The 10,185-nt window shown below is 48.6% G+C and overlaps 1 protein-coding gene and 1 long non-coding RNA gene across 5 annotated transcripts in view; one reads left to right on the top strand and one right to left on the bottom strand.

The window, feature by feature from the left end:
* Ahnak (AHNAK nucleoprotein) overlaps positions 1-10,185 on the bottom strand; it is a 129,851-nt gene that overhangs the window by 45,163 nt on the left and 74,503 nt on the right. The gene's annotated exons all lie outside the window — the stretch shown is intronic.
* LOC143270211 (uncharacterized) lies at positions 1,265-2,892 on the top strand. Its single transcript, XR_013047242.1, has 2 exons — positions 1,265-1,401; positions 2,047-2,892. It is a non-coding gene; the product is annotated as an uncharacterized LOC143270211 (long non-coding RNA).

The following is a 10,185-nucleotide window of genomic DNA, read 5'->3' as shown; positions in this document are numbered from 1 at the left end:
GGAATGACCCCTCAGCTCTCGGTCTAAGTCCTGCCGGGAGTCCTGTGACCCAGGGCCTCCTCCAGACACCTGAGTCATCATCAGAACCCTGGTGGTTTAGGGAAAGTTTAAAATAACATTTATACGTGAAGTGGGGTGGAGGCTTTTTCCATCAGCTACCCCCCACCTCACTGTCCCCAGTGACCCTCAAAGGATGTCAGAAGCCATCTGCTGCGAGAGGTCTCCATTGTGTGCTTTCGGGTGCCTGGCCCTCCCCTCGGCTGGGCAGGTGCCAGGAAAGCCAAGCCTAGCTGTTCTGGCATTGTTCTCCCTCAGAAGAGGATCTTGAAAGCAGAAGGAAATTAGAAACAACCACACAATGAATACCAGATTCTCCTTTCTCCCGGCTTTGGTTGCCAGGAGGCGGAGCGCGGCTAGCTGTCAGCACACCCCACCCAGCACTTCTGCCTTCCAGGATGTCTGCACAGCAAGAAGGGCCGGCCCCCGTCGCCCTGAGTGATCCCGACTTATCTCCATAGCCTCGGTTTCTTTCTTTCTTTCTTTCTTTCTTTCTTTCTTTCTTTCTTTCTTTCTTTCTTTCTTTCTTTCTTTCTTTCTTTCCTTTTTTTTCCCCTCCAGCTAAATGCTGATTCCTTGAGGGCAGAAACACATCAGGGCTTCTTCTTCATTAAACGTAAAGTTCTGGTGACTCCATGTTTGGTGACTGACTAACTCTTTCCATCTGGACAGATGTGATGGTACAAGAGCAATGGTACAAGGCACATTCCTAAACATTCCAGCTGAGGGTCCCATGTCATTGTGCCTGTTACTGTAAACCTAGTGATAGGCCCAAGGGAAGCTGCTGCCTTGTTATACGGACATGCTGTTAAACTGCCTTCTAACTAAATACTTACGTTTTGACCCACAGATTAGTGCTGTCCTCAACCCTGCACAGAGAAACCTCTCTATGCAATGGGCAGCACAGAGACTCATGAACGGTCAAAGTGCTGAGAATAAGTTAAGTATTGCTGGCTCAGCCCTGTCTCAGAAATGAGACATCTCTGCTAACCACTCCCCACAAGGCTTAGGGAACATGTTGGAAGAAGGGATGAAAGAATGCAAGAACCAGAGATAAGCCGGGCGGTGGTGGCACACGCCTTTAACCCCAGCACTCGGGAGGCAGAGCCAGGCGGATCTTTGTGAGTTCGAGGCCAGCCTGGGCTACAGAGCGAGATCCAGGAAAGGCGCAAAGCTACACAGAGAAACCCTGTCTCGAAAAAAAAAAAAAAAAAAAAAGAACCAGAGATGGGAAGAATGCTGTAAAACGCTGTCTTCTAGATGTGACGCCGAAGTTGTTGCAGTCATGACCCCCCTGCGGCTCTAGTCACCTGCACAAGACCTGCACAGGATCAAGCCAACAAGGTCAGTCAGCAGTGCAACCAGCAGCACTAACTGGGCTCAGCGAACCACAAAACAGAGAGAGGGCTTGAAGTGGGGAGGGGGATGTGTCCTGGTGCATGCAGGGAGGGAGGGGGAAGTTGGAATGGATACAAGCAAGATACATTGTTTACATGTCGGAAACTGTCCAGGAATAAACAAAAGGTGTTCTATTAAAATCATAAAAACAACAAACGAACTCCCATGTCAGAGATGACAAATCAGAGTCCAGGCGGACCAATCCAGAGTCAGACAACTTGTTCACAACATCAAGTTGTCCCAGCAGTACCACACACATCCACAGAGCCTCACTCATTTGGAGCCCTCCCCCAGGTGCCAGATGGAGAGGGTGGCCTAGGAGAAAATGTCCCTTCTGGACTCACACCTAGACAGCACAGAGGGACCACGGAGAAGACACACTTCTCAGAGCAGTGAGGCATTCGCGCGTTCTTTCCTGCTGAGAACTTTTCCTTTAAAACACATTTTTCCCCCGGCTGGGGCCATTACTCATTTCAACATAATGTTATGTCTTTAGCCTCCTACGTAAGTAGACCCTGGTTTTAAATGTTGCAGGATATCAAGCGCGTATATCTAGTCAGACTTCTGTTTGCTTTTTTGCCACATCCATAGAAACCGTGTGAATAAACAGAGGAGCAAGATTTGGCTCCCGCTCCTACCAGCTGGCCTCATGCCATCATCCCCCAAACAGGAGGACAGATGCCAGAAGGAAAGAACCAGCAGTAACGGTGACAAAAAAAACCTCTGTCTTGTGCTGGGGCACACTGCACGGTCAGGCTCCCTGGGGGTGGGAATGTCCTGTGACTACCCAGCACGTTTTATGACCGCAGCAGGGGAGGGAAGAGCCACCACTACCCAGTCCTCTCTAGATGAAGTCCCAGGCTTGGAGAGTGTCAGTGAAACCCAGCTTATATGCATTAGACCTGGCTTTGGACCCCAAGTCTGTCTGGCCAACTCAAGGGTGCCCCCTCAAAGCCATCTGCCCACCCAACTCTTCAGGACATAGAAGTCTTATGCCATTTAAGTGACCTGGACTCTCTGGATTTCATCTCATGATAGCCACACCCATGGCTCTCTACATGGCAACTCCATCCGTCGGAAGAAGGAAAAGCAAGGATGGATCCACGCTTGGACTTCCCAGTGTATAGCCATACTGTGGTAGTTTGAATGTAATTGGCCCCCATAAGCTCATAGGGAGTGGCATTATTAGGAAGTGTGGCTTTGTAGCTGTAGGTTTGGTCTTGTTGAAGGAAGTGTGTCACTGTGGGGGTGGGCTCTGAGATCTTCTATGCTCAAGCTTCACTCAGTGTATCAGTCTACTGCCTGTTGATTTCTGATCAAGATGTAGCCAGCACCATGTCTGTCTGCATGCACCCATGCTCCTCACTGTGATGATAATGGACTAAACCTCTGAAACTGTAAGCAAGCCACCTCAATTAAATGTTTTCCTTTATAAGAGTTGCTGTGGTCATGATGTCTCTTCACAGCAATAGAAACCCTAACTAAAACACACAGAGATAGTTTTTTTTGGGGGGGCAGGGTTTTTCTGTGTAACTGCCCTGGTTGTCCTGGAATTTAATATGTAGGCCAGGCTGACCTCGAACTCACAGAGATCTGCCTGTCTCTGCCTCCTGAGTGCTGGGATTATAGGCATACACCACCACTGTCTGTCATCCAGATAGGATATTTTTGAAGAGTCTGTCATATCAGAATGTTAAAGATAAAGAAAAAGCCAAGGATAAGAATACAATCTCAAAGAAAGTCAGCTCATTTTCACACCAAAGAAAAACAAATCTCAAGCCCAGCTGGGCATCTTCACGTTTTGCCAGCCTGCCGTCCTGTCTTGCTGTTGTAAAAAGCATCTGCCTTTTCTCAGAAGTGTCCCCACTCATCCCCGTGACAGTCACCACCCCTGTACTGATCGCATCCCAGAGCCTCTTTCAAAACCCGGAGATCAACTATCCCATCTTGGTTCCAAACCTTCTCCCTCAAGCTGAGGAGGAAGCTCAGTGGAGGTGAAGTGTTTGCCATGCAAATGTGAGGGCCGAAGTTCAGTGCCCAGAACCCGTGCAATCCCGGCACTGGCAAGGCAGAAACCTGCAGATCCCTGGGGGCCACCAACCAGCCGCCTAACTTCGTCTGTGAGCCCCAGGCCAGGGGGAGACCCTGTCTCAAAAATACAAGATAGACAGTTCCTGAGGAACAACGCCCAAGGTTGACCTCAGGTTTCAACGTGCACACACACATGCACTTGCACCTGTACACACATGGTCACGTGCACATACGAACACATGTGCATGCACTTACACAAACCACCACAACAAAACCTTTAACACCCCCGCCTCTCCTGCTGGCTCCTTTCTCCAAATCACCCTCAGATGGAGAAGACCTCCCGTGTCTGCTTCCTGCACTGTACCACCTCCCTCTCGCCTCTAACAGACAACTTCCTGACAGGCTGCCTTCACCACCGGAGTGTCCAGTGAGTCCTAAGCCCTTACATCAGTAGGAAAGCCTGGTAACTGTGAAAGCTGCCCTCTCAAGAGCCAAAGAAAGGCTGCTAAGCTTCAAATCCTGAGCCTGCTCCTCAGCATCCACCCCACCTAGCCCTGCTGTATCCGTCATCCCAGGGAAAAATGCTCCCCTGTGAAGTATGTGCACTGTGTACCCCCAAGCCACTCCCTTCTCTTTGGGCAGCAGAATCCTTTTGGGTTGCAGACAGGAAAGTAATTCTCTGATTTCAGTGGGATAGGCACGGTCCCTGCTTGAAGCTCAGGTATGCAGCCTTTCTTACCAGTGGGATGGAGGAGGAGATTAGCCAGGTCTGGGAATAACTCGTCCACCACCAGCATCCCACCAGGAAAAAGGACTTGAAAGACATATCCATTCTGGGCTGCCAGGCTACCCTTCTAGAGTTCACTCTACAATGGGGAGACACAATAAAGAGGACAATAAAAAAAATCATCATATTCTGGGGCTAGGGGTGTGGCTCTGTTGGAGGAATACCTACCTGGCATGTACAAAGTCCTGGGTATCAAACCCCAGCAACACATAAATCAGCCGTGGTGGCCCACATCCATAATATGAGCACAGGAGTTGGAAGCAGAAAGATCAGAAGTTCAAGATCATCCCCAGCTAGGTACCGTGTATGCCCAGGCCAGTCTGGGATGCATGAGACCACACTGTGATCAGGGCATGTTCTGAATGAATCGATTGGTTAAGACGGTGTAAATGGGGATGTGGAACCTGCTTGGGTGGTAGGCAGTGATCTAGCAAGGAGGATTTAACTGAGGTTTAAAGGCTGGGAAGGAGTGAGCCATGCAAAGTCAAGGAAGGGCATCCCAGCAGTGGGAACGCTAGTGGACACGGGAGGAAAGACTAGCTACATCGTGGGGACCTGAGGATGTCAAGATAAAGAAAACGATTGACACAAGGGTTATCAGAGGAAGCCGAGATCTGATAGAGAACTAGTCACAGAAAACTAGTAGTCATGATGAGATCAGCTGGAAGTCGAGGTCAAGGGCGGGTTTGTAGCCCTGGAGAGCCCTGTGGCGTGGAACTGAAGTGAAAGGCAGAGTGTGAAGAGTAGAAGCGTTGGCTGTGCGGCTGCGCAGAAGCCCCTTGTGGGGTAGGTCCAGAGTAGTGACGAGAAGACTTGCTGATGCCAGGAGCGAGAGGTGGGAGGGGAGCTGGGGAGAGCACCGCTCTCCAGTCACTGAAGCCTGGAGCAGAGCTGCCACTCACAGGAGGAGAAGCAGGTTCCGGAGAGCCGAGGGGAGTCATTCTGGATTTCTCTTTTGACTTCTTTTGTTGAAATGCCAAACTTGCCTGAGAGTCAGCCCAGAAAAGAGAGTGGTGGCACACACCTGTAATTCCAGCACTCGAAGACTGAGGCAGAAGGATTACTATGAGTTCCAAGCCTGCCTGAGCCACAGGGTGAGATTTTGTTTCCAAACAAAACAAAATTTAGGCAGAACACCCATACATGTAAGACAAAAATAAATACAATTTTAAAATGTTTTATTTAAAAACAGGAAAGCTAATTAGCTCTAGTTAATGACCAGCCTGGAAGTGGGATTCGACACCATGGAGACGGATACGTTCTTCTGAACAAAGGTAGAAAGGAAAACGAAGGGATGTATCTGAGCCTTCAGGCTAGACACAACCCTTCTCGCGTTGTTAGATTGTTGAAGCCTATCAATTCTAAATCCAAAATAGTCCTGAAAGCTCTTCTGTCTCCGCTCCCGTCCGCAACCCTCCCAGAGCTCACATGCTCTCCCCTAAAGAACTTGAGTCAGTTCCTGCCTCAGCCCCCTTCCGTTCATCCTCCACTGCGACACTTGTGGGGTCCATACATCCCCGCGTCCCCACTCAGCGGCAGCCAAAACACAGAGAGGGAAGAAAGGAGTGATCTCAGAGAAACCACGGTGGGACAACCCAAATTGTCCCAGACCTGAGCTGGAGAAGCACCAGCTGCAGAGAGAACCAGGTGTCCAGACTGGTAACCAAGGCAACGAGAGAGGGCACAAGCAGATGCAGAAGGCACACCCTCTGCTTCACCCTGCACTGACAGGGGTGGCTTTATGAGCCCAGTTTACTGGTTTCAATCCATGCGATTTCACTGGTACCACCCAGCACCTGGCGTAGCAGGGGACACTCTAAAAGGGGAAACAGCTACAAAAGTCACAGTGACTAACCCCTACTGAGTTATTATAGTGTTCCAGGCACTGTGCCAAGTGTTTTACATGTATTTTTAAGAAAACCCTATGAAGTTAGTATCAGAGATGAAGACACCCAGGTTTAGGAAGACTGAGGGATGGTTCCCGGCATTAACTTCCTGTTTGGACAGCTGGCTTGTCTCAGCCCTGCTGCTGTGTGAATGGGCTGTGTGAACTCTCCCCAGTCAATCTCTAAGGTAGGATTAAGTAAGGTGAGTCATGTTGAAGCATTTTAGCTAATGCCTAGCACAAAAATTGTGGTTTCTATTGATCACTATAATTGCTGTTTTAATGTTTATGATGTTGATCAAAACAAAAGCAAGCTCATGTCTCTTTCCTTATGTAAAAACCACCAGTGGCCTCCTACTCCCCAAAGGAAGATCCCACTAAGACTCTGAGTGCTACAAAAACACTCCAGCCATTCTATGCCACTCAGCACTTGCTGGACATGCTCTGCATGATCCTACTGTCTCCCTGCCTAGAATGTCCTCGCCTTCTCCAAACGAGAGAGAGGGGCCATCCAGCCTAGGGGCTGGGAGGATATCTCTGTGGATAAAGTGACTGCCATACAAGTATGAGGGCCCCAGTTTGAAACTCTAGCACCCACATAAGCTGGAGGCATTGCTCATAACCCCAGACCTCAGATCAAGGGTAGAGACAGGCAACTCCCAGGGGCTCACTGACCAGTCAGCCTAGCCTAATCAATGAGTTCCAGGATCAGTGAGATACTCTGTCTCAAAAATCATTGTAGATGACCAAGGAAGACACCGGACATTGACCTCTGGCCTCTTCACGCACACTCACAATCACAGTAAAAAATTCCAAGAAGAGCAAACAACTCAGGACCACCTTTAAGTGGAGTGTTAGTGGTATTACCTCCATGACTCAAGGACAGGTCTGGGTTTCATCTCTTTTCTAAAAATACTTCAAGACAATCCTTGGAAGAAAGCTTCAGTTTAAAGGAAACCAAGAGCATAAGGTGTTTATGGCATAAGCCTAGGACAAGATGGGGTCAGAGGAGGGTAGCTCTGGCCCATTTCCCTTCCAGGACCTTCCTCCTTCCCAGACACTTATCCTCTGTTGTCCCACACCTGTCCCAGACAGCCACATGGTGGGGTGGTGGCTGGTAATTGCTTAGAATCATTAATCAGAATTATTATTAATAGGATTCTCTCAAAGATCAAAGCCTGTAGCCAGGAAGGAAGGAAGGAAGGAAGGAAGGAAGGAAGGAAGGAAGGAAGGAAGGAAGGAAGGAAGGAAGGAAGGAAGAGGAAAGGGAAGGGAAGGGAAGGGAAGGGAAGGAAAGGAAAGGAAAGGAAAGGAAAGGAAAGGAAAGGAAAGGAAAGGAAAGGAAAGGAAAGGAAAGGAAAGGAAAGGAAAGGAAAGGAAAGGAAAAAGGAAAGGAAAGGAAAGGAAAGGAAAGGAAAGGAAAGGAAAGGAAAGGAAAGGAAAGGAAAGGAAAGGAAAGGAAAGGAAAGAAGGAAAGGAAAAAGGAAAGGAAAGGAAAGGAAAGGAAAGGAAAGGAAAGGAAAGGAAAGGAAAGGAAAGGAAAGGAAAGGAAAGGAAAGGAAAGGAAAGGAAAGGAAAGGAAAAGGAAAGGAAAGGAAAGGAAAGGAAAGGAAAGGAAAGGAAAGGAAAGGAAAGGAAAGGAAAGGAAAGGAAAGGAAAGGAAAGGAAAGGAAAGGAAAGGAAAGGAAAGGAAAGGAAAGGAAAGGAAAGATAATCTCAAGGACAGGCAGCCTCTGATGGATGACTAGCAAAATATTCCCATGAACCACGCTTGGTGTGTCCCAAGCCCAACGCCAAGAGAGTAACAGTAGAACTCACAATTTCTGAGTGCTTCCTTCATGCAGAACACTTTCCCGCTGTAATCTCAAATGTCACCTTCATGTGACATTATGATGTTCATGGCTGATGCCCTGTTTCCAGCATGGGGGAGACTGAGGCTAAGGCAAGACTCCTAACAAGGGAGAAAAGCTGGACCTGGGTAACCTGGACCCTGAAATCCCACCCACTGTGCTGGACAGTTGATTCCATTTCTCTGTCTGCAGAGGGGCTCCGTTATGATCTACCTACAGGAAGGTGGAGGGATTTCTGTTACTCTTGTGGTTTCCTTTTTATTTATTATTGGCGTGGGGGGTGTCAGAAGACAACTGTGTGGAACCAGTCCTCTACTGTGGCCTTTATCTCTACTCCCCAGGGATTGAACTCACGTTAACAGGCTTGCTCAGCAAGCACCTTTACCCACAAAGCCATTTCACTGCCCCCCCTTTTATTAGTATCATCATTTGTGTGTGTGTGTGTGTGTGTGTGTATGCGCGCCATGACTGATGGCTTTGGTTCAACTTGTCATCAGCTTCCCTGATGACTTTGACCATGGTGGCACCAGAGGAATGTCTTCCAGCTCACCCTCATTCTAAGGAAACATAGTCCATTCAGAACGTGAGGTGGAGTGAGCGGTAATGACCACAAGAATAAAAATTAGCCACATCAGGCATGATGGGGCACACCTGTAATCCCAGCAGGAGCAGTTGAGGCACGATGTTGCCCACATATTAAATACCAGGCTGGCTAAAGCTATATAAGATCCTGATTCAAATAAAAAAAAATTAGCCATAATTATCAAGCACAAGAAGAACTCAGGGATTAAAAAAAGAAAAGGAGGAAGAAGCTTAAACCCCAAGAGATTCAGAGTCAACAGCAAAAACACTTGAACCCGGACGGCACCACTGCCTTCCCAGAAGCCTGTTCCTAAGAAGTGATTAGCTTTTCCAAGGTATTTCAGTTCCCCAGAGGGGTGGGTGACAAGGAGCTGGGGAAGCCAGGGTTGGAGCTTAAATTCTAGGTCTGGACATGGTGGTCTGTGTTCTAACAACACATCAACAAGAGGATTAATGTCTATGGTGAGAAATTCTGAGTTAATTCTGAAGCTCCCAGGGAGTCTGAAGAGAGCTGGGAGAGGCATGTAAGCCCTCAATCACCGCCACTCAGGAGGTAGAGGCAGGAGGACCATGGTTTAAGGCCAGTCAGAGCAAGACCTGTCTAAAGAACTGAAAAGATTCCAGCTTCCATGTCAACTCCACCCTCCTCAGAATAACCATAAACAAGAAGATGGTCAAAAATTCAACAGTTGCCAGGTCTAATGGCATGTTCATTTAATCCCAGCACTTGGGGGGGGGGGGGAAGCAAGCAGATCTCTGTGAGTTCCAGGCCAGCCAAGACTACAGAGCAAGACCCTGTCTCAAAATAAACAATTAATGAGGATCTGTGGCTTACCCCTGTAATCCTGGCAGTTGGGAGGCTATGGCAGGGGTATCTGTGAGTTTGAGAATTGGGCCTGGGCTGCATAGTAAGACCCATGGAGAGACAGACAGACAGACAGAGGAAGAGGGAAAGAGAGCAGGAGAGGGAGGAACCCACAGTGGTGCAGGCCTGTGATCCCCAGCATTTGGATGGGATCAGGGGGGTCAAGAGTTCAAGGGGAGCCTTGGCTATACAGCAAGTTTTAGGCCAGCACAGGCTACATGAAACCCTGTCTCAAAAAAACTAAAGAGAAGGAAGAAGAGAAGGGGGAAAGGGAGGAGGAGTTGACCAGGGATGCCAAGTACAGAGGAAAGACCAGGGGAGAGGCCTCAGGAGAAACCAGACCTGCTGACCCTTGGATCTTGAACCTCCAGTTTCCATACCTTCGTGAAAATACATTTCTGTGAGGTTCCCACCCATCTGTGGTACTTCCTTATGGCAGCCCTAGCCCACCAACACCACCGGCATCACTGGCCCCATTGCTTCCTGTCACTGAACGATAACAATCCAGGCTACCCTCCACTTACCTCATTGAGCCTCCCGACCTAGAGAACACTATTATCCCCATTTTAAAGTTGGGAAAACTGAGGCTCAGAGAGGTTAATTACTTCCACCTGATAAATGACCTAGACAATATCTCAATGCAGGGAAGAAGACTCCAGAGCCTGTGCTCCTGGCCATCATGCTACACTGTTGGGACACTCATAACACTAGTCTATAGGAAATCACACTC

This window comes from Peromyscus maniculatus, chromosome 1 (genome assembly GCF_049852395.1).
Source record: "Peromyscus maniculatus bairdii isolate BWxNUB_F1_BW_parent chromosome 1, HU_Pman_BW_mat_3.1, whole genome shotgun sequence".
NCBI classification, from domain to species: domain Eukaryota; kingdom Metazoa; phylum Chordata; class Mammalia; order Rodentia; family Cricetidae; genus Peromyscus; species Peromyscus maniculatus.
This window is presented reverse-complemented; position numbering and strand designations above follow the sequence as displayed.